Source organism: Aotus nancymaae, unplaced genomic scaffold (genome assembly GCF_030222135.1).
Source record: "Aotus nancymaae isolate 86718 unplaced genomic scaffold, 86718_ANA_hifiasm-v0.15.2.pri h1tg000040l, whole genome shotgun sequence".
Classification (NCBI taxonomy): Eukaryota; Metazoa; Chordata; class Mammalia; order Primates; family Aotidae; genus Aotus; species Aotus nancymaae.
Window position 1 is genome coordinate 51427444 of NW_026988454.1, and position 25290 is coordinate 51452733.

Genomic DNA, 25290 nt, shown 5'->3' on the forward strand with positions numbered 1-25290 from the left:
TCCCAGTGAGATGAGCCGGCTGGGTACCTCAGTTGGAAATACATCACCCACCTTCTGCGTTGATCTTGCTAGGAGCTGCAGACCAGAGCTGTTCATATATGGCCATCTTGCATGCTACTCAATCCAAGATGCTTCAAGGAATCTTTTATACACAAGGGCAACACATGATCCTCTTTGCACTTCTGTAGAAGACAGATGGGGAATGAATTAGGAAGCCCTGGTTTTCTTCTCTGGTATACAGTGGTTATAGAGTATTCCTCTGTTTAGCCTTAGGCTGTTATAATCCAGAGAATACAGTGACATTTCAGATAAAAACAATAAAAAAGCAACTCAATAACTTGTATTTGTGTTATGCAATAGTTTATAGCAAAACAAACAGGTACTGGTATTGAAGCTGGATATCTTTGAACTCTGTGCTATCTCTTATCAAAAGTAACTCAGGGAAGTGGTAGTTTAGGAAAATGGAAAGTCATGCTATTGATTTAGCAAGTCCTGGTAAATGATAGAAAACAAAATTGTTGCATTATAATTAGTGGAGACCGAAGACTCCCAGTAGATGATTTTTCGCTTTTGAAAATTTTGGTGTTTGAAGAAATTTCGGCTATTTTTTAAAGCATGAATCTCCATGATCCAATTTTTTTAGTATTATAAAATATTCTAGTTATCAATTTTAACTTAAAAACATATTTTATAAATAAAGCAAAATAATATATGTAACTTACAGATAGGTTCTAAAGCATAATAATTAAAGAACATCCATATAATCAGCTAGCCCAAGACTTAGACTATTACTAGTAATTGGCCTGTGAGCTCTTCCCCTGTTTCCATTGTCAGAGTAAAACCTTTTTCTCAGAAGATGTTGATAGCAACCTATATTTCTAATAGCAAAAGGGTAGAATATATTCAAATGTCTATTAATGGGTGAAGGATAATTTACAGCTTATTTATTGAATAAAATATTATACAAGATTAAAATAATGAATTGAGTGATCTGTAACAACATGGATGCAATTTGGAAGCATAATGTTGAGTGAAAAAAGTTTCAAGAGACTACATGTAACATGATTATATTTTTATAAAGTCCACAAATAAGGAAAACCACATAATATATTGTTTAGCAATGTATGTTAATAAACTATAAAATATACTAAGAAAATGATAAACAGATTGCTTTTAGATTTACTTGAGTATTACAGATTCTATACTTCTGTAGGACATTTAAAGAAATTATTAGAAGTCATTTATGCCATGAAAAGTAAAGGGTAGCTAGTATGCTGGCTGTAAGGTCAAATATAGACATTGTGACTGCACATATGTACTTCATGACTTTACCTTCCTTATACAATTATTTTTTACTAAATTATCCCTTAATATTATGCTCTTAACATAAATAAGAAAGATATGAAAACAGATTTTGCAGTTTCTGTTGTCATTATTCACTATGACTTTTAAGACATCCCCCATGTCCATTCTAATGACAAGAATCCTGAATATGTAGATCATGGACTCCTAGAGGTTCCAAGGATAGGCTTGAGACAGTTCATGAATCTCTGAAGATGTCTATAAAATTTCTGTGATTTTCTTTTCTTTCTTTCCTTCTTTTTTTTTTTTTTAGTGCCAAGTGTCTATTCCTTTACATGTGGGTGGTTCATATACACAGCACACACAGGCCTGAGGACCATGGGAGAGGGCAATATTCCTGGCTTCTCAGGGGAGGTGCTTGGCCTCATGGTGTAAGAAGGGACAGGATGGTTTCTCTCCTGCCCTCAATAGGGTCTAGGGGACCCAGGAACAGATTGCACCCCTTACACCTCTCAGCCAAGGAGAAGCCACCTTGGTAACGTTTAGTTTCAACCATTATAGTAAGTGGAGAAGGGATTGGCCAGGTCCCAACCATTACAGGGTGAAGATATAAACAGTAAAGGAAGGTTCAGTTTGGATGAGTCCACAAGAGGGGGTAGATGGCACCATCAGAAGCATGTGCAGGGGACGAGCAGTTACTGTGCTTCTGGGCTGCTTAGTCCCCTGGTTTGGCAGGAAGGGTAAGGAAGATGGATCGGGCTTATCGTTTGGCATTGATGATGTTCACGAATTTGGGCTTGAGGGAAGCACCACCTATGAGGAAGCCATCCACATCAGGCTGGCTGGCCAGCTCCTTGCAGATTGCCCCAGTCACACAGCTTCCATAAATGATACAGGTGCTCAGACTACTGCATCAGAGATGTCGGACTTAAGCCATCCTTGAGCTTCTCGTGTACTTCCTGGGCCTGTTGGGGTGTTGCAGTCTTGCTGGTACCAATGGCCCACACAGGCTCACAGGTCAGGATGACCTAGTTCCAGTCCTTCATGTTATCTGCAATGACCTTTGTCTGCTCGAAAGCAACCTTCTTAGTGATGCCAGCTTCCCTTTCATCTAGCTTCTCCGCAGTGCAGGCGATTACTCCAAGTCCCTCTGCCAGAGGATGGACCACTTTCTGCCCAATCAGCTCATCTGACTTCCCAAAGACATGCCTTCTCTCTGAGTGCCCCAGGACCACCCACGTGGCTCTGCAGTTTTTGATCATGCCAGGGCTGATCTCCCAGTAAAGGCCCCGTTAGTCACTTTGTAGCAGTTCCACACAGCCACAGCAATCTTGGGATGTAGCTTCTGCCGGGCAAAGTCGATATAGGCAATGGGGGGAACCCAAACCACTCGGTGTCAGCGGACACCTTGGCCGCGTTCAGAGGGCAGATGAGCTCTCCTAGACTCTTCTTCTGCCTGTTCATCTTCCAGTTCCCCACCCCGCTACCCCCGAAGAGCTTCCTGGAGGGTGCCATGGCATTGGAGCCGAGGTGCTGAAGGTCAGTGTCAGCCTTCTGTGATTTTCTAGGATGGGGATTATAGGTTTTATGATATTCTAAAAGGAATCATGTTAAAAAAATGTAAGAACCTGTGTTGTAAGATTAGTATGGGCAAAAGTTTAATGTTCATTTCTCTTGAAAAATGGATTTGCTTCCTCATAGCAGACACTAAAAATTTATTACACATCATGGTTTTCTTTGTTCTTAGCCACTAGAAAGCTCAGAGTCCAGCTAAGGCTTATTCATAATAACCATATTTGTCTTGAAGTCTGGCTTATTTTCTTCCTTCTCACAGTCTTTTTTTCATTCTTTTAAATTCTTATTCCATAGAACATATGTGGAGTTTTATAGGCATCTGCTATTTTAACTTCTAATACATGAATAATAATGATCAGTCTTGACTTGTTTTACATTTTAGAATCTTAAATTACAAAGATAAAAGAATTTTATATCTTAATCTATATAGTAATTAAAAAACATTTTCAAATTGTCTTTCTGAGCTTGGCTGAAGACTCACTGTAAAGCAAACATGACAGGCTATTTGATAGAATTATAATTAATGAATGTCAGCCAGAAACTTCCTCTAGCTACTTCCTCACCTGGCTCCCACTTTGCTTCCCTGGCTGTTACACTGGTTGGTACCTCTCCCCTGCCTCTCACCTTGTTCACTGCTTTTCAATTCTAACTGTGCACATACTCTTCTGCTGGAGAATTTGACACAAGCTCCCTGTGCTTTCCCTCATTCGTGGGTTTGTACACATGTGTAAACTTCATTCTGTTTTCCTCCAAATCCGCAAAGCAAGGCAGGAAAGTGCCTTCAGCCAGGCCTTTCTTCACTCAACCAGAATGAGACCCAAGTGCATGCAGTAGAGGAGAAATATGAGGTGTAGAGAAAACAATCAAGACAAAGAGAAGGAGGAGACAAGTTGGTTTAAAATGTGGGTAAAAAAGGCAGATGAATTTTTAATAAACATCAGAAAAGAAGATGTTTATTAAACAAATGACCCTATAAGCAAAAATAAAAGAAATAAGCTAATTGTTTAAGGAAAACAAGTAAAGTGAGAATGTGTGAGAAACTATAGAGAATAAGAAACGGGATTTACGAGTAGACAGGTAATACTATGCATTAGCTGAGGGAGGACTGTATATGGATATTATGCTCAGTATGGAAATAAGTCAGACAAATGTGGACATGCCAGAAAGTTAATGATTCTGTGCTTACATTATTTTAATTATATTTTTAAAATCGCTGGAGTTTTTGCATTCATATAAGATCACCAGATGCAACTTTTCAGCTTATACTTCACTATTGGGCCTGTAGTGAAGAAAATGAAATTCTAATCATGGTAATTGAAAGTGAATTTAGCCCATTTCGTCCCTCATTCGACTTTCTTTATACCAACAAAATTATCTCTTACACTTTGGTGTTGTTTATCTTTCTCAATGTAAAAAGAAAGAAACCCATAAAAATACAAATACCTATTATACAGACAGTGGAACCAAGTAAGAGACTTCAGGGATCTAAAATTGAATTTGATAAAGCAACTTAATAGTAATATTAAAAATCTTTTACATTTGCTAATGGGAAATTGGTTGTATAGGCATTTTATAGGTGGTAAAACCAAAGACTTCTGTAGGGAATCAGAGTAAGTTAATAGCTTTGCTTGACTGATTGATTAGAAAGTCTACAAAGAAAGCACTGATACATTTGGGGGTGCCTGACATTCTCTATTAGGACAAACCTGAAATATGTGTTATTTGCTGGTTTGATATTAAAAAAAAAATACTATGTCAACAATACTAAAAGCAACTTTTTTGCTGTTGGCATGCTCACATGTAGAATATGAAATTGCTTTTGGAGGAGTTAAAGGAACAAATAATTGGACTTGGATTAGAGAAAGTTTATATGTTTCTGAACAGAGAAGATTTATTTGTTTCTGAATAGAGAAGGTTTATGTGTTTCTGTGCTAATTTTCTCAAATGCAAGGGAAAACTATCTCCTGGGAATCTTTGCTCAACAGATGATATCCCAAAAGGGATTTTGTTTTACTATTTCTAATTGCATCCTTGTGCACTGACAGATCATTGAGCACACTTGGGTGATTCAATTTTGTACAGGGGATATTATGGGAAAAATGATCCCAAATTATTTTTCAAACTGATGTTTTTTGTTATCCACATGGTATTGTATTTTACCTTTCGTATGCTGTAATTTTCTACCACTGTACAAAAATAGGGGTATAAATAATGAATGTTTTAGTTTGATCCAGCAGTAAGTAAGTAGATTTGCTGAGGGCAACCCAAGTAATTGGCTCACTGCATTCCTGAAGCTTATCTTATCTAATAGATATCAGATACTGCTGAAAGAGTTGGGGAACTATCCCTGTTACTTGAGGATTTGTCATAGAAAGAGGCTTTGTCTAAGAAAAGAAGGAAATTCTGTAATTTCTTCTTAAGTTGTTGATCTAGTTTTAGAAACAAAGTATATTTGCTCAAACTTATTTTAAAAAAAGAGCAGACAGCTCTCCCACTGCTTATTCCTTTTCTGCTTGAACATTTTTCCTAGAATGGAAAACTGAAATCACTTTTAATGGAACTTAGAGGTAATGGTGGTTGAGAAAGAGATGAAGAAAAACAGATGAAGAGAAAGAAAATAGAGCATTATTGGATGGAGGAGAAGGATAAGAACAGGGAGAAGGCAATACTTAAATTTCTGTTATAAAAGGAAAGTAGGAAGTGTCAATCTCTGTGAAAGTTATTCTCTACTGTAAATAGAAATCATAGAAACAATCACCTGTTCACTATTTATTTGTGGGTAGTTGTTGCAACAACTGAGTACTTGTTAGCTTAGCCACTAATGTTGAAAAAAAATCAGTATAGTAGTGATTAAGGAAAATGTTTAATAATAGCTCTACTAATAAACCAATGAGTTGATAGTTTGATTTTAACGAATGGCTACAAAAAATGTATGACAATTTTCCTTTCTTCTTTTTTTGATTTGGTCTGAATTTACTAGCTATCATGCGCTAATACTTTGCTAGTGAATTATATTAGTAGATTATAACTTTGAAACAGAATTTTCATTCAATGTTATTATACATAGAATTTATGAATATATGTTTTTGATGGATATGTAGATGTGAGTAATGGTTGTAGTTATATTGGAAAAGAATAAGATTGTTAGAAAATTTATAATGTACATGATTCTTAAGCATCTGTGAGGTCAACCAAAATTGCATATTTGTGTATTGATTTCTTAGAATGATTAAGAAAAGTCACCACTATAACTTAAATTCTGATTAGTAAAGAATTAAATTATTTTTCAGAACTAAGTTCTTCTTGGAAGGCCAAGCAGCAGCAAACAAAATTATTATTCTTAACTCTTAAAAACAACTCTTGACTCTACTTCCCCTGTGATTACTGAACATGAATCTCCACTATACAGCAAAACTCTGAAAAAGTTCCCTGTACTCAGGGTCCTATTGTTTTCTTTTTTGCTCTCTGATCCCTCACACCTCAATTTTTAAATTTTTATTATAAAAATGTTCAAACTTTTAAAAAGGATAGAAAACAGTACCACCAGGTACCATCACTCAACTTCAACAATTCTCAACACACTGCAATCTTATCTCATCCTTATATTAATATTTCTCCTTCCCACCCAATCCCCACCCCACCATGGTATTATTTTGAAGCAAATCCTAGACATCGTATAATTCTATCTGTAAATCCTTTTGTAAGTATATCTAAAAGACATGAAATATTTTTAATCAGCAAACATAATTATAAAACAATCACTCCTAAAAAATAAAATAACCCTAATATTAACAGGTATCCAGTGTAAAAATTCCCACAGTTTTATAGTTTGTTTTTTATGGTTTGTTTATTTGAATCCAAAATTTTTGTGGGTATATCTTGTGGTTGCTTGTGAATCCACATAAAGTCTATTTGTTATAATTGGTTAATTTGTCTCTTTTAATTTCATTTAATATGGATCTTCTATCTGCTTTAGTTACCTTGCAATTTATTTCCTTTGCCTGTGGAGTTTCCCACAATCTGAATTTTGCTGACTCATTCTCTCTTGAACACACTGCAGTTAAGACTATTCTTACCACTCTGGGAAGCTGCTCTTATCAAAAGTCACCAAGGAAATTCCACATTGTAATACATGTTGGTCAGTTCTTAGTCCTCATTTTAGTTATCTTATCTACATTATTTTTTGATACACAATAATTATATATATTTATGGTGTGCATGTGATATTTTGATTCATGCACAAGTCAGGGTAATTGGGATATCCATCACCGCAAACATGGATCAATTCTCTGTGTTGGGAGTATTCTAAATTATCTCTTTTAGGTATTTTGAAATATATAGTTACTATTAAGTCATAGCACATCATACTGTGCTATTAAACCATAGAACTTATTCCTTCTTATAATCCCAGCACTTTGGGAGGCTGAGACGGGTGGATCACGAGGTCAAGAGATCAAGACCATCCTGGTCAACATGGTGAAACCCCGTCTCTACTAAAAATACAAAAATTAGCTGGGCATGGTGGTGCACGCCTGTAGTCCCAGCTACTCGGGAGGCTGAGGCAGGAGAATTGCTTGAACCCAGGAGACGGAGGTTGCGGTGAGCCGAGATCGTGCCATTGCACCCCAGCCTGGGTAACAAGAGCGAAACTCCATCTCAAAAAAAAAAAAAAAAGAACTTATTCCTTCTAACTGTATGTTTTTACCCAATAAGCAACCTCTCTTCATCCACTTCCCTGCTACTCTTCCCAGTCTCTGATAACCACTACCAACATTATTTAACACTTGATAACTCATCATCTTTAATAAACTTTCTTTAATTGATCTCCAGTACAGCTAATCTCTAGATTTCGTTCTATACCACTGGCTGAGATATTTTTTGCTGATTCTTTTTCTTACTCTTTTACTAAATGTCGGAGTACCCCAGAGCTCTTAACTCTGGTTCTTCTCGCTTTCTGCCTTCACTTTCTTGGTCATCTCATTCAATTTGAGACATGTATACTCAATGATCTACTTGACATTGCCATATACAAATGGAAGTTTCCAAATTCCAGACATTTCCAATAACTCAAACTGAGCTCCTGCATTCATCTCACGACCCTGTCCCACAGAGTTTTCCTCATCTCTGTCAACAGCAAGTATCCCTCCATTTGCTCAGGGCCAAATATCTTGGAATCATTCTGACTTTCATTTTCCTTTCATACCTCATTTCCAGGCACACTGCTTTGCCTCTTCCTTCAGCAGGTTCTGCAGATGAAGCATCTCTCACCAGCTCCTGTCCCTATCTGGTCCAACCCACCTTGAACTTTCAATCTGGCTTAGAGTGATAGTTTCTTAACTGGCCTCTGTTATGTAGCCCTTACCTTAAATACAGTCTGTGCTCAACCCAGTAGGCAGAGTGACCCTATTAAAATGCCAAAAAATTAAAATTTCTTCTCTGTTCAAAATCCTTCAGCAGTTTTCTATCTGACTTAGAGTTGACTTCTGAGTGTCCTTGCAGTGACACTTTCAAGGTCCTAATTATCTCTCATTTCCACCATTGCCTCTCTGACTTAATTCCTCATTTCTTTTTCCTTGGTTTCTTCCACTTCTGTCACAAGACTTTTATGGGGTAGAAAAGTAGACACCTAGTTGAAAAATCATTCTATAAAATTTATTTAGAGCCTAGACTTTGAACTTTATTATTCAATAAATTTGTATGAAATAAAGATAAAAATAACTGGCTCGATTAAAATTTAAAAGCTGAAGAACTGGTCTCATAGATGCAATAATACCTTGCTCTATCCTGAACCACGAATCTATGGGCTTAGGTCAAATTATCCCTAAGTAATTTATTTTTATATTAAAGGGAAAGTGTCTTTTTTGGTCCATGTATATGTACACTTATCCTGAAAATATTGGTGAACATAACCAGTTTCAGTCTATTGACACTGTGAGAATGACTATTATTCTCACTTAGATATTAAAATTGAAATGTGACCTTTTAATTAGTTTGTGCTGATGTTTCATCTCTATCTGGCAGTTCAAACTGATTCTTATTAATAAGTGGCTACCTGTGTTCCATCATACAGTCTGGAGAAATCAGTCTTTCTTGCTCAAGGATGCTGAGTGCAAGAAGGGACATTCTGAGAGGTGAAAATAGTGTCTAGTATTTCTAAAAATGGCAACAGAAGGCTATGTTATTAATAAACAGGTTTCTAGATTTCAGTGCTAGGCATTTCACAACCCTTGATTTCATTTGCTTTTCTCTTATTTACGTATTTTAAAAATTTTTATTTTTATTTTTTGCTTATCACAGGCATGAATTCCATTATGTCTGCAAATAAGATTTTTTTCAATAAATTTAACGCAATATATACACACCTAAAAAAAGTTGTAAACACAGAAAAACAATGTGAATCGATTCTGCAGTGCCATTACATAAAATTACTCTCTCCATCTCAAAGATGTTTCTCCTCCTTCAAGAAAGTAAACATAGCCATAAAATATAAATGAATATGTGTTTTCAGTAATGCTACTTGACATTTTAGTTGTAATTAACAGAACTTCCAATATTAGCCAACATTAATTAACAATGTAAAGTGTTTAAACATGGATCGTAATAACAATGCTGAGTGGATTATGCACATTCATCAGTACACCTCATGTTTATTAAAGATTTCTCTTCGAATTCTGTATTATTAAGCAAACTTGTTAAACCTACCATGTGAATCTTGATATTTCTTTTATACTTATTCTGTAATGACCACTCCTTCCTTAGGATATCCTGGTGTTGGAGATAGGCTGCATGTTTGCCCCTTTTTCTCTTAGATGTCAATCTTTTCTTATTTATATGTAAGAGGACATTGTAAAGAAAGCATCTCCTTTTTCTCGTGTTGCAGATAAAGGTTTTCAGTTTTAGCTTGCCTTTTAAGTTTTATTATGATATTTTTGCTACACAAACTTTTAAAAGTATTTTTATGATATTGTCTATTAGTCTTTTACTTTATGATTTTTACCTGTGTTGATTTTCCCAGAAAAAAATTATTGTTTTCCATGTGCTCCATATGTGGGTGAATCTGAGAAATGATACACAGGTCTTGACCCTGTAGACCTTAGAATTCAATGAGGGATTTTTTTTTTATTAGAAAGGCACCTTATTTTGGAAATTTTTCTGTAGCCTCCTCTTGTGTATATTTTGGATATGAATTCAGTTATAATTTCAGAATTATGGTGAAGATTTGTTAGAATGAAGTAATGATAAGTCACTGTAAGTCTGGGAAGAATGGAAAGATTGGCAAATTTGGGGAAGTTCAATTTACTACTTTGTTAGACTGACATCTTTTACTAGTGTGCCAGAAGCCACAGTGAAAATCTTTTAGGAATTTAAAAATATCTGAGAGTTTGGGACAGTTTTCATGTGAATGATCATGTTTCTTAAATCTTATTCCTAATCCATTATATAATATTTTGTAGATAAATTGGTTAAAGATAACCAAGTCATGGTGTATTTTTATAACATTTTTAACGAACAAATTGAAAGAAACTTAAACTGAATCTATTTGTAGCTGATCTTAATGTTATTTTGATGTCAGACTTGGAGGTCACATGGCTTTGTGGGAGTCCATGGACTCTAATTCTGATTGGCTTAGATGTACACAGATCCATTGAGTTGATTTTTTAATCACTCCAAATTGGGGTGATGTGGAGCTTGAAATATAAATTAAAAGTATTGTTCTGAATGTGTACTTGTTTCTCTGTCATCCAAATTGTTCAATGTCCAGTTTAAATCTAACTTCCTGAATTACATCTTTTCTCAAACATTAGACCTAGATGTGATTTTCTTCCTCTCTGAAATTCACGGAAGTATTTTTGGCACAAAGTAATATGTTGTGTTATAATGACATTTTTGAATGTTACTAAAAATTAGTTTTCAGGTGATATATATATATAAAACAAATTTATTATACAAAAGTAAAATATCTTAGTTTTCATGTTCACATGTCTTCTGCATGAAAGTAGTCAGTGTACATATTCTGCTTTTTCACTTCTATGCATTTTAAGGTGCTACCCAGTCTTCAGATTAATTTTTCTAATTTTCATATTTCTGTCAGTGAATGAATCACAATTTAACCCTCTTCTTAACAGTTAGCATTTAGATTTTCTTACACTTCTGATTTTTCTAATGTTTTGAATAACATAGCAACAAATTTCTTTCCACATAAAGATTTTTCCATGTTTTGCATGATTTTTTTTAAGGCTAGAGTTCAAGAATCTGAATTACTGAGCCAAAGGATGAATGATTTAAGGCTCTTACTGCTTATTGCCAAATATGTTTCTAAAGGATCTTACTGACCCCAGAAGTTAAGGGTTAAGTCCCACAAGACTGTCCTCTACTGCAGATACCAGCTGCAATTCCCAGGTTGTGACCTACGCATCTGACCAACTAGCTATAAATTGGGTGCTTCCCATGGCCCACTCTAGGGTTCGATTAGTTTGCTAGAGTGGCTCACAGAATTCAGGGAAACATGTTTACCAATGTATTACAAAGGATATTATAAAGGATACAGATGAACAGCCTGCTGAAAGAGATTCACAGGGTGAAGTATGGGGGAAGCAGTGGAGGGCTTCCATACCCTCTCCAAATACACTACCCACCAGACACATCCACATGTTCAGGGATTTTTTATAAAGGCTTTATCACATAGGTATGATCAATTATTAAATCTTCAGCTCTTCTTTCTTCATAGCTTGTTCTTTCTGGTGACCAGCCCCAATCTAGGAGCCCACCATGAGTCACCCCATTGGAACAAAAGATGCTCCTATTACCCAGGAAATGCCGAAGGATTAAGAGTTTTGTGTCAGGAGTTGGGTTCAAAGACCAAATATTAAAACAGAAGATGCTCCTAGCTTCCTATCACTCAGAAAATGATAAGAGTTTTAGGAGCTCTCTGCTAGGAACTGGGCCAGAGACCAACTATATATTTCTTATTACATCACAATATGACAGTTTCCAAGGCAGGGACTATGCAACATAAGATGAGAAGATTGTCTGCTAAGGCACAAAGACATTCAAGCCACAAGTTACTTGAATAAAAATTAATGGTACAGATATTGTGAGTGAACAGAATCCATGAACAGCACGACTTAGGAAATGATTTTGGCTGAGTTCTCGGATTCCCCAAAGTAAGTTGGCAATACCATGAGTGGTCAGGCACACTGGATCAAGGGAAATAGCATTTTATGGGACACCTGAGGAATCATTCTTTCCCCCTTACCCCGTCCTCCTCTAAGGATCAAAAAGAAATTATTTGAGAGGGACTGAACTGCGGAGTGGCTGGCTCATTATAATCTCAAACTCTGTTATACTATGAGGCCAGGAAAACACATGTTTCAGATACCAACTCTATACCACACAAATATGGATTATACCTTCTTTTGAGGGGTCTGTGATTCATAAATAAAAACTGATCATTGTAGGCCATGAAGAAATTCTATTTAAAAGAGTAAGATTTTATACAGTACTTTTTGAGATAGCTAGAAAATATTGTCTGGAATTAATAAAGTTAAACTAAAGCAAACAAAAATGCAAAATAATTCAAAAATAAAGTTTTCCTTAAAAATCAGGTTAAAAAAGGAATTAAGAAAACAATATCAGAATATTTTGATTTTTAGATAGATGGTGATGAAGGAAAGACTTTTTAGATAGCCAAAGGGGTGACTGATAGTTCTGGATTTGCATTCTAGCGCTGTGGCTTGCTACTTTGACCTCAGAAAAGGCTTAAAACATCTCAGTTTCCCTGTCTAGGAAGTGATTATAAGAGCGCTTCCCTTATAGCGTTGTTCTGTAGAATAGTTGAATAATTAATGTATATAATTTGCAAAGTGCCTGGCCGTTACCTTATGGAATAAAACAATACTGAATTAAATTGATGATTTAGGAACTTCTTATTCTGAAGAGCAAAGAGAATAAAAAATGAAAGTGAATTTGGTATGAATCACTACTACACAAGCAGTAACTAAATAGGTGCTCAATAAATGTGTATAAAATAAATAAGACAATATTGAACTTAAACCTTAACAGTGAAGTATCTCTCATAGCACTTAATCCATTGCATCATCATTATCTGAACGTGATTTTAGGCCCTGGGGATATAGCAGTGTACCAAACAGACAAAAATTGCTATCCTCAAGTTGTTTAATTCTAGTGGTGAGGCAGACAGTAAACAAAACAAAGTAAGTTATAGATTCTATTAGAAGATAAGAAGAATTTTTGAGAAAATTAGGAAGGAGAAATAGTATGAGATGAGTTGCATCACTATTTTAAATGGGATAGTTAGGCAAGACCTCATAGAGGTGGTGAATTAAAGGATCTAGTGAAGAGCATTCCAGGCAGAGGAAAGAAAAGGTGCAAAGTCCCTTTGGAGGAGGTTGCTGACTGAGCCCAGGAACATGAAGGAGCTTGGTGTGGCTGGAGCAGAGGGAGCAAAACAGAGTGGCAGGTCCCACATCTCAACTGTCTGCTTAGTGAGGGCAGAGACTGGACATTTCATCTCTCCTTCCAATGATTAGGATGAGGCTAAGCATTGTAGGAGTCATGACATAAGTATTCTCTGCCTAAATATATTGATAAGTGAATTACTGAATACTATGGGTTGAAGTATGTGCCCCTGAAGTCTTTTTATGTGGAAGTCCCCAACCACTTTTACCCCCAGTATGTGACCTAATTTAGAATAGAGACATTGCAGATCCTGTTAGGAGGAGACCATACGGGCATAGGATGAAGCCCTAATATGTACTTATAAAAAGAGAAAATTTGGAGACTCAGCCATACACCAGGAAGAACACCATGTGAATATGAGGCAGAGATTGTGTGATGCATCTACAAATTAAGGGATGCCAAAGACTGCCAACAAACCACCAGAAGCTAGGAGACAGCCAAGGAACAGATTCTTCCACACTGACCCCAGAAGGAGCCAACATGCTGACATGTTGACCTCAGACTTGTAACCTTGAGAGCTGTAGGAAGGTACCTTTCTGTTAAGCTAACCCATTTGTAATGCTTTGTTACAGCAGCACTAGCAAACTAATACACTGAATGAATGTTTTCTTTTGATGAAATCCACACCCTATGTTAAGAAAAAAAAAAAAAGTTCGGTTTTTAAATAATCAAAAGACTGAAATTTTATTAGATAAAAATGCAATTAGTCAAGGAACATATGTAGAAAATTTAAATTTGTTAGCATAGGCAATTTTAAAAAATAAATTGTGATTCCTGTCAGAAAAAAATAATGGCAGTGCTGAGTAGTGACAAGGGTTTTGTGACAATGTAATCAGTTAGCATCAGAACTGAGTTAAATTATAGAACACCCAGTTGATGTCTGCTGGTGAATTGCTTGGTGTGTGGGGAAAGCCTTCTATACATCCGGTATCAGAAGTGGTGTATGTTACTGAGTGTTGACTGTGCGGTAAAAGGAGTCAGTTTCTACCTACTATATAGGCACTTATTATGAGCATTTCAATGAATTTTAGTTTTCTTTTCCTGTAGATACTGGGCGGCTTTTCCTCTGAACCCTGACTTTGTCTCTGAACAGATCCTCACTTCCCTTTGGCCAGCATCTCTAACTGCCTGTCCACTTTTGTATATCGGCTTTTTTCCCTTAAACTCAAAGTTTGTGTTTCATTTTGCATTTTTCTTTTACTGTCTTTTATTATTATTATTATTATTATTATTATTATTATTGAGTTGGAGTCTTGCTTTTGTTGCCCAGGCTGGAGTGCAGTGGTGCGATCTCGGCTCACTATAACCTCTGCCTCCCAGGTTCAAGCGATTCTCCTGCCTTGGCCTCCTGAGTAGCTGGGATTACAGGTGCGTGCCACCACACTCGGCTATTTTTTTGTGCTTTTAGTAGAGATGGGGTTTCACACAGGTATGAGCCACCACGCCAGGCCTTTTATCTTAATCTTATGTTTAAATCTTTAATCCATCTGGAGTTAATTTTAGTGTAAGGTGTAAAGAAGGGGTCCAGTTTCAGCTTTCTGCACATGGCTAGCCAGTTTTCCGAGCACCATTTATTAAACAGGGAATCCTTTCCCCATTGCTTATTTTTGTCAGGTTTCTCAAAGATCAGATGGTTGTAGATGTGTGGCATTACTTCCGAGGCCTCTGTTCCATTCCATTGTTCTATATATTCATTTTGATACCAGTACCATGCTGTTGTGATTACTGTAGACTTCTAGTACAGTTTGAAGTCATGCCTCCAGCTTTGTTCTTTTTGCTTAGGATTGTCTTGGCTATGCAGGCTTTTTTTTGGTTCCATATGAAGTTTAAAATGTTTTTTTTCCAGTTCTGTGAAGAAGGTCAATGGTAGCTTGATGGGGATATTGTTGAATCTATAAAGTACTTTGGGCAGTATGGCCATTTTCACGATTTTGGTTTTTCCATCTCATTTGGTTCCATATGAAGTTTAAAGTGTTTTTTTTCCAGTTCTGTGAAGAAGGTCAATGGTAGCTTGATGGGGATATTGTTGAATCTATAAACTACTTTGGGCAGTATAGTCATTTTCATGATATTGATTTTTCCTAACCATGAACATGGAGTGTGTCCTCTCTTATTTCCTTGAGCAGTGATTTGTAGTTCTCCTTGAAGAGGTCCTTCAGATCTTTGTTAGTTGTATTCCTAGGTATTTTATTCTCTTTGTTGCAATTGTGAATGGGAGTTTGCTCATGATTTGGCTCTTTATTTGTCTGTTATTGGTGTATAGGAATGCTTGTGATTTCTGCACATTGACTTTGTATCCTGAGACTTTGCTGAAGTTGCTTATCTGCTTAAGGAGATTTTGGGCTGAGATGATGGGGTCTTCTAAATATACTGTCAAGTCCTCTGCAAATAGAGACAATTTGACTTCCTGTTTTCATAATTGAATACGCTTTATTTCTTTTTCTTGCCTAATTGCTCTGACTAGAACTTCCAATACTATATTGAATAGGAATGGTGAGAGAGGGCATCCTTGTCTAGTGCCATTTTTCAAAGGGAATGCTTCCAGTTTTTGCCTGTTCAGTATGATATTGGCTGTGGGTTTGTCATAAATAGCTTTCATTATTTTGAGATATGTTCCATCGATTCCTAGTTTATTGAGAGTTTTTAGCATAAAGGGTTGTTGAATTTTGTTAAAGGCCTTCTCTGAATCTATTGAGATAATCATGTGGTTTTTGTCTTTTGTTCTGTTTATGTGATGGATTACATTTATAGATTTGCATATGTTGAACCAGCCTTGCATCCCCAAGATGAAGCCTACTCGATCATGATGAATAAGCTTTTTGATTGCTGTTGCATTCTGTTTGCCAGTATTTTATTGAAGACTTTTGCATCAATGTTCATCATGGATATTGCCCTCTTTTTGTATTGTTCAGAATAGTTTCAGAAGGAATGATACCAGCTGCTCTTTGTACATCTGGTAGAATTCAGCTGTGAACCCATCTGGACCTGGACTTTTTGTGGTTAGTAGACTATTAATTGCTGCCTCAACTTCAGACCTTGCTATTGTTCTATTCAGGGATTCAACTTCTTCCTGGTTTAATCTTGGGAGTGTGTAAGTGTCCAGGAATTTATCCATTTCTTCTAGATTTACTGGTTTATGTGCATAGAATTGTTTGTTGTAATCTCTGATGGTAGTTTGTATTTCTGTGGAATTGGTGGTGATATCCCCTTTATCATTTTTTATTGCCTCTGTTTGATTCTTCTCTCTTTTCTTTTTTATTTGTCTGGATAACAGTGTGTCTATGTTGTTGATCTTTTCAAAAAACCAGCTCCTGGATTTATTGATTTTTTGAAGGGTCTTTTGTGTCTCTTATCTCCTTCAGGTTTGCTCTGGACTTAGTTATTTATTGTCTTCTGCTAGCTTTTAAATTTTTTTGATCTTGCTCCTCTAGCTCTTTTAATTTTGATGATAGGGTGTCGATTTTAGATCTTTCCTTGCTTCTCATGTGGGCATTTATTGCTGTAAGTTTCTCTCTAGACACTACTTTAAATGTGTTCCAGAGATTCTGATATGTTGTGTCTTCGAAGATCATCTTTATTTCTGCCTTCATTTCATTGTTTATCCAGTCATCATTCAGGAGCCAGTTGTTCAGTTTCCATATAGCAGTGTGGTTTTGAGTGAGTTTCTTAATCTTGAGCTCTAATTTGATTGTGCTGTGGTCTGAGAGACTGTTTGTTATGATTTCCATTCTTTTGCATTTGCTGAGGAGTGATTTACTTTCAATTATGTGGTCAATTTTAGAGTAGGTGAGATGCAGTGCTGAGAAGAATGTATATTCTGTGGATATGGGGTGGAGAGTTCTGTAGATGTCTATAAGGTCCGCTTGGTCCACATCTGAGTTCAAGTCCTGGATATTCTTGTTAATTTTCTGTCTTATCGATCTGTCTGATATTGACAGTGGAGTGTTGAAGTCTCCCACTATTATTTTGTAGGAGTCTAAGTCTCTTTGTAGGTCATTAAGAACTTGCTTTATATATCTGGGTGCTCCTGTATTGGGTGCATAATCCTTTTACCATTACATAATGCCCTTCTTTGTCTCTTTTGATCTTTGTTGGTTTAAAGTCCACTTTATCAGAGACTAGGATTGTAACTCCTGCTTTTTTTGCTTTCCATTAGCTTGGCAAATCTTCCTCCATCACTTTATTTTGAGTCTATGTGTGTCTTTGCACTTGAGATGGGTCTCCTGAATACAGCACACCAATGGGTCTTGACTTTTTATCCAGTTTGCCAGTCTGTGTCTTTCCACTGGGGCATTTAGGTCATTTACATTTAATGTTAATATTATTATGTGTGAATTTGATCCTGCCATTTTATTGCTGGCTGGTTGTTCTGCCCATTAGTTAACGCAGTTTCTTCATTGCGTCATTGGTCTTTACCATTTGGTACGTTTTTGCAGTGGCTGGTACTGGTTGTTCCTTTCCAGGATTAGTGCTTCCTTCGGGAGCTCTTTTAAGGCAAGTCTGGTGATGTTGACATCTCTCAGCAATTGCTTATCCATAAAGGATTTTATTCCTCCTTCACTTATGAAGCTTAGTTTGGCTGGATATGAAATTCTGGGTTGAGAGTTCTTTTCTTTAAGGATGTTGAATATTGGCCCCCACTCTCTTCTGGCTTTTAGGGTTTCTGCTGAGAGATCTGCTGTGAGTTTTATGGGCTTCCCTTTGTGGGTGATCTGATGTTTCTTTCTGGCTACGCTTAGCATTTTTTCCTTCATTTCAACCCTGGTGAATCTGATGATTATGTGCCTTGGGGTTGCTCTTCTTGAGGAATATCTCTTTGGTGTTCTCTATATTTCCTGGATTTGAATGTTGGACTGCCTCGCTAGGTTGGGGAAGTTCTCCTGGATAATCTCCTGAAGAGTGTTTTCCAGCTTGGATTCATTCTCTCCATCACATTCAGGTACACATACCAAGTGTAGATTAGGTTTTTTTTTTTTTTTTCCCACATAATCCCATATTTCTTGGAGGCTTTGTTCCTTTATTTTCACTCTTTTTTCTCTAATCTTGCCTTCTCATTTTATTTCATTGAGTTGATCTTCAATCTCTGATATCCTTTCTTCTGCTTGATTGATTCAGCTATTGAAACTTGTGTATGCTTTATGAAGTTCTCGTGCTGTGTTTTTCAGCTCCATCAAGTCATTTATATTCTTCTCCAAGCTGCTTATTTTAGTTAGCATTTCATCTAACCATTTTCCATGTTTTTAGTTTCTTTGCATTGGGTTAGAAAATGTTCCTTTAGCTCAGAGAAGTTTATTACCCACCTTCTGAAGCCTGCTTCTGTCAATTTGTCAAACTCATTCTCCATCTTGTTTTGTTCCCTTGCTGGTGAGGAGTTGTGATCCTTTGGAGGAGGAGAGGTGTTCTGGTCTTTGATGATTTTATCCTTTTTGCACTGGTTTCTTCCTACTTTTGTGGATTTATCTACCTGTGATCTTTGAAGTTGGTGATTTCAGATGGAATCTCTGAGTGGACATCCTTTTTGTTGATGTTGGAGCTATTTCTTTTTGTTCTTTAGTTTTCCTTCTGACAGTCAGGCCCCACTGCTGTCGGACTGCTGGAGGTCCACTCCAGACCTTGCTTGCCTGAAAATCACCTGCAGGGGCTGCAGAACAGCAAGGATTGCTGCCTGATCTCTGGTAGCTTCATCCCAGAAGGGTATCCCCCAGGTGTCAGCCAGAGCTCTCCTGTACGAAGTGTCTTTTTGGTTATACAGGGGTCAGGGAGCCGCTTAAGGAGCAATCTGTCCCTTGTCTGCCTGCAGAGGCACTGCTGGGCTGCCACGGGCTCAGTCCAGTTGCTGTGTAAGCTTCCTCTGGCTTTTGTTCACACAGGTAAGATTAGAACTGCCTCAGCAATGGCAGATGCCCTTCACCCCACAGAGCTCAGTCATCCTGGGTTGAAGTCTAACTGATTTGCTGGCTGCGAAATTCTACAGTGAGAGGTCTTCAGTTTGCTGGTCTTTGTGGGGGTGGGAACTGCCAAACCGTGTCACCTGTCTCCCTGCTTTCAGCTCCCCCTCTTTCTGGGGAGCGGGAAGCTCTGTCCCGAAGGTGATCTCTATGCTAGTCAAAACATCTGCTCAGATTTGTGCTGACAATCTGCAGCGCCAGCAAGAGCTGCCATTCTGATATGTTCTGGTAACTCGAGGTGCTTTTTAGTCTCGTGGGTATCTCCTGGTCGGTGGGTTGCAAAGGCCATGGGAGAAGCACAGTATCTGAACCGGAGTGCCGGAGGGGACAAGCCACCAATCCTCCAGCCAGTTGTACTTCCCAGGTGAGGCGGTGCCCCACCCTGCCTTGGTTGACACTCCTTGGGCTACACTCACTATCCAACCAGTCCCATTGAAATGAACCTGGTACCTCGGTTGGACATGCAGATATCCCTCACCTTCTGCATTGCTGTCGCTGGGAACTGCGCTCCAGAGCTGTTTCTATTTGGCCATCTTGGCCCAGCCCCCTGAACAGATTTCTTAAGCATCTTATTTTTATCAAGAGATTTAAAAATGACATGACCTTTGCTGTAAATTTAATATCAGATTACATACAATGGGCATGAAGACTGCAGGCAGCATAAAGAAATCATAAGGCAGAAAATCCTCGTTCTCTACTTTTCAAGCCAAACTCCTATTAATAGCACTGTAATTTGAAGGTGGAAGTATAGTTATGTATTCCAGGCAATTATACTGTATTGGTCTTTTTACTCATAACCTTTGCATGATCAGCCATTATATGTGAAATTTTGTCTGCACCATTGACATATTGATCATATATGTCAATTATGAAACATTTCCTCATGATATATTTCTGTTAAAATATATTTCTCCAATTATCTGACATCAAAATGATGTATGACATCGTTAGAAAGCTTATATTTTGTGACCCTTTTTTTCTTTTTATACTGCTCTATGTTTGTATTTTTCCAACTATAATGTAAACTTGTAAGCAAGCATGGTCTTTTTAAAAAATTCCTTCAGCTCATAGTAGGCCTCCATAAATATTTATTTATTTTCAATATATTTTTAAAATATTTCTCAGCATTTAAAATATTTATAATGTATCTTTTTAGTTTCTAAAGAACATTAAGAACTTGATTTAAAGAGTTAATGGATCATAAAAATGTTACATTTAAAAACTGACATGAAACCACTGAAATTTTATTAGTCCTTTTTTTTTTCGCTTTGATTTCCCAACTGAGGTTCAGAAACCAAAGCACAGTTTAGAAATCTGTATTCATGGCAAAAGTAAACCACAAGAAATAAGATTAGAAAAATGATAATTGTTGCAGCTGGATGTTGGGTAAAGTGATTATTCTGTCTTCTCCACTTTGGCATATATTTGAACAATTTTATAAGGCAAAGTAAAAAAATGCCTATTATGAGCACATGTATGGAAACTCAAGGAGTTGAAAAAATTGTGTCTTGTCACTGAGATTTCCTGTTTACAAAAATATTTCTGAACACAGTGAATCTAGAAGGCCTACAGAATATATAATTTGGAGAGGGAGCTCTCTTAAGGAAAAATATACAAAATGATATTTGAAAAATTTGTTAAGAAAAGGAATATTGGCCAGGTGCCATGGCTCATGTTCATAATCCCAATGCTTGGGGAGGCCAAGGTGGGTGGATCACCTGAGGTCAGAATTTCAAGACCAGCCTGGCCAAAATGGTGAAACCCTGTCTCTACTAAAAATACAAAATTAGCCAGATGTGGTGGTGTATGCCTGTAATCCCAGCTACTTGGGAGGCTGAGCCAGGAGGACCACTTTCACCTAGGAGGTGGAGGTTGCAGTGAGCCGAGATTGTACCACTGCACTTCAGCCTGGGCAACTGAGCAAAACTCCATCTAAAAAAAAGAAAAAAGGAATATTGATCTAGGATAAAAGAATAGATCACTCCAAATTATTTAGAGAATAATAAAATATTAGTGAACTGCCTTTTATAAATTTTTTTTCCTGTAGTCTTTGACTTCATTCTCTTTTGACTCTTCATGTTATAATGATCTTGTAATACTATTTTCTATAGATGGAATAAATAATAATTTGGTTTTACTTTGAAATGTTTGATCAGTTTTTTTGTTGTTGATAATTTAGAAAAGTTCATTTAAGCTCATAATTCATTATTGGTAATATCTGCAATTATAGAATTGCTTTACTTATTTAAATATGTATTTGAATCTCATTCTGCTTTCTATTTTCAAATTTTGATCCTTATGCAACATAGCCTGCCTCTAAATAACAAATAGGAATTAATGTTTAACTTCATAAACAGATATTTTGTTATTCTACAGGAACATTTTTAGAACCTAAAGTTTGGGTCTTAATAAGTCATAACTATTGGTTATTTCAGACCCACTCTGTAGAGTGGTATTATGATTTGAGGACAATTTCATACTTCCCACTTCATATTCTGAACAATATTAGAGAAGACGCATGTAACTACTTTGCATATCTGCTGGCACACTAGCTCTGCTTATTATCTCTGCAGGACAAATCATGCAATTTCTCTCATTTCTAGTTTCCTTCTCCACAAAGTGGGTATTTTGAAGCACTTGCTCTGACTATCCCCAGGAGTTGCCATGAGATTGAGTGCCATATTGTAGGTGATGACACTCAATTATAAAGTGGAGTCCAAATGTTATTCTTTTCGTGATTGTTGTAATTGTCATCTTTCTCATAGGATTGTGATAATCTGATTAGCTATGAGGTTATTCATCACTGGTAAAACTGGACTTGTTCTTTTACTCTCAGCACCAAACCTTCGGTATATTCTATGTTCTTGTCCTATGTGTTGAAATTATTTGGTCAGCTTTAACTTTCAAGTGTAAGAATCACATCCTCAAATAATCATCTGTTAATTCATTCAATAGGATGAATGCAAGTTTATTTAATACCAGGTGTTGTGCTAAGCTCTTGGAATTGCAGTGATAAGTAAAAGAAGGTTTCCACTCTCTTGAGCTTACATGTATAATGGCGAGTAGGAATGAATCAAATAACACCAAAAACAAAGTAAACTAAGGGAAGGTGTATGAAAGAAAGGAACAAGGTGCTCAGACTCATTTGATCTGGAGAGGAAGGCTTTCCTACCACAAGCCCCTTACCTTGCCTCCAAAGGATGCTTTGGAGCTAAGTTACAGGGGAGCTGGCTTATGTAATGAATCTATTATCATTCACCTTCACAGAAATATGCTCCTCAAGCTTCCTTGAGGTTCTAATTCTAAGGCTTTAGGATGTTCCTTTCCTGTGTCCTCTTTCCAACAGCAGGTCTTTTCAAATCTATAAGATTTTAAAATCCTTTCCTGGGTCACAATGAACAGGTGAGAGTTTATTATGCTGTGAGTATTTCAATGATTTAAAAAAATTACGCCAGGCAAAGAGCATGGTGGAAAAGTCTTTGTATCACTAAAATTCTGGAATGAAATCTTATTTAATTACAATATGTTTATTAGTAAGGCAGTGATTGAGGCAGGGAATATTTCGGTTTCACAAAATACATTTGTGTATAAATAGTTTACATGCTATTTACAAATAATATTTCCATCGTGTATTATTAGAGGATATCTTCTTATAAAAACACTTTGTAAGAGAGCAAACATTTTAGTCTAGTTCAAGACATTTACAATTTTAATAAACTGAATTATTTAAAACACAAGTATAACTGGAAGGACTCTGCCTTTCACCCTTGCCCCAGGGCATAGACTTGTTCTGGAAGCGAGAGGATGCATAATTCTGTTGCTACCCTCTGCTATGAATGGTGTGAGAGGCGCTTTGCCTAAGGATTTGATGTGCTAAAGAAAATTCTATTTTCAAAACTCTGGATATTTGTGCTGCTGAAAATAAAGACTTGGATTAGATGGGCCTTAATTGAGCAGAACAATTTAACAAGTGCTGGGGTACACAGAGGGAGACCCAGAGTCTGGTTTGGAGCAAGGGTTGGGTAGAAAACCAAACTGCTTTGCATATAGAAACATGGGGAATTTTGCTGTAAAATCCCTGGCACAGAGGAGTGAGGAAGAGGAGTGGATCCTCAGCAACCTGGCAGGGGGCCCTAGACATAAGGGAAAAAGTTTTGGGAAATTCCCTCTTCAGAGGAAAGGACATTGAATTTCAATGAACAGAAATCTCTGGTATCTGTTTGAACTTGTTTTCTACTCTGGATTGTACTTAAAGTTTTGCTTTTCACAAACTTTATACAACGTTTGGATTGAATTTGTAATGTTTTGGAAGGGTTGAAAATAAAGGAGTGTGTCCAGTGTGAGGCAGTGTGGGGCAGAGTGGACTGGAGAGAACAAAGTTGCAAGGTGGGCTATGGCAGGATGACTCAGGATTTAGGAGAAGTTGTTATGAGAAAATCCCCCTTTCCCAAAACAGCTGTGCTTTTCAAAATGCAGTACCTGGGTTACCTGCTTCTGAATTTCCTGAAGCACTTGGGAATCTACAGCATCCCGAGCTCTACCTCCGACCTTCTCAGAGAATTTGCCTTGTACACACTTCCTGGGACAATCTTCAGAAACTGGAGTTTGAGAACTGAGGCCCTAGAGAAAGTTAATCCTTAGATAGTGTTAAAAGAAAAACCTTAGACAAATTAAGCTTAGCAGAGTTTAACTGAGGAAAGAACTATTGGCGAATCAGGCAGTCTCCTGAGCCAGAGTGTGCTCAGAGAGAGTCCAGCTGGTGGAAAGGGAATTATGGGCAGAAAAAGGAAAATGATGTAGAAAAAATTAAAGAGAGGTACAGAAACAGCTGGATTACAGATCAGTGTTTGCCTTATTTTGAACAGGGTTTGAACAGTTGGCCACCTTTGAGTGCCCAAAACTTGGTAATTGGCACAAGAGCAGATTACAGTCTGTTTGCACATGCATTTAGTTTACAGTTCACTGTGTACAGAGAAACCTTTAGGCTGAACTTAAAATGTGTAAAAAGACAGCTTTCAGCTTGATTTAACAGTAACACTGGTGTGTGTTGGGAGGTAGGGAGGTGGGGGCTATTTCTTCTCTCAGTCTGCCTTTTTCCACAACAGTTCTGAGGAGTAAGCTTATAATATATTTGTGCCACTGCTTCTTCCTCTAATTCTAAGCAGGAGCAGCAGGAAACTAACTCAGATTTGAGAAAAGTCCACCACTGCAGGCAGAGCCTTCCTTTTGTTTCCTGACAAATGGTTTGTTGACACTGAAAACAAAAGGTGTGTTTTCTGGCACTGTTTCTGTCTCTTTTTGAGAACAAGCTGCTCTGTGGATGTGTTCAGTTTCTACTATTTCAAAGTCCAGTGGGTGGCATCTACATGGGTTTTAAACAACCTTCAGTTATTAACGTTGGTGTTATTATTGGTAATTATTCATGATAGTAATGCTTAGTGAGTAACTGGGTATACAGGACCAAAGTATTGAAAGAAAGAAAGAAAGAAAAGAAAGAAAGAAAGAAAGAAAGAAAGGAGAAAGGAAAGCAAAGAAAGAAAGAAAAGAGAAAGGAAAGCAAAGAAAGAAAGGAAAGAAAGAAAGAGGCAAAGAAAGAGACAAAGAAAAGAAAAGAAAAGAGAATGTGTGTGCCTGTTCTGATCTTTAGTAGATCAGACCTCACACCTTGACTCCCTGGGGGCACCTGCTTTATTTTAATCCCCCAAAAGCAGTGAAACTTGTATACATCTGTACATCCATGATGGTGTCTGCAGCTACACACACATACACACACACAAACACACACACACACATCCATCCACTCATTCACATATATGTATGTGTGTCTCTGTGTCATGTATGAATTAAGATTAGACATTACAGTTTTTAAAATTATTTTTTATTGGTACATAATAGATGTAAATATTCTCTGGGTATATGTGATAATTTGATATATTAATATAGTCTATAAGGATCAAATCAGTGGCATTAGAATATCCATTACCTT

General features: G+C 37.0%; 1 protein-coding gene and 1 pseudogene across 1 annotated transcript in view; one reads left to right on the forward strand and one right to left on the reverse strand.

Moving 5' to 3' along the window:
• The window catches only part of FRK (fyn related Src family tyrosine kinase), a 110266-nt gene that overhangs the window by 18720 nt on the left and 66256 nt on the right, over nucleotides 1–25290 (forward strand). The window lies entirely within an intron of this gene.
• On the reverse strand, nucleotides 2063–2850 carry LOC105722731 (triosephosphate isomerase-like; annotated as a pseudogene).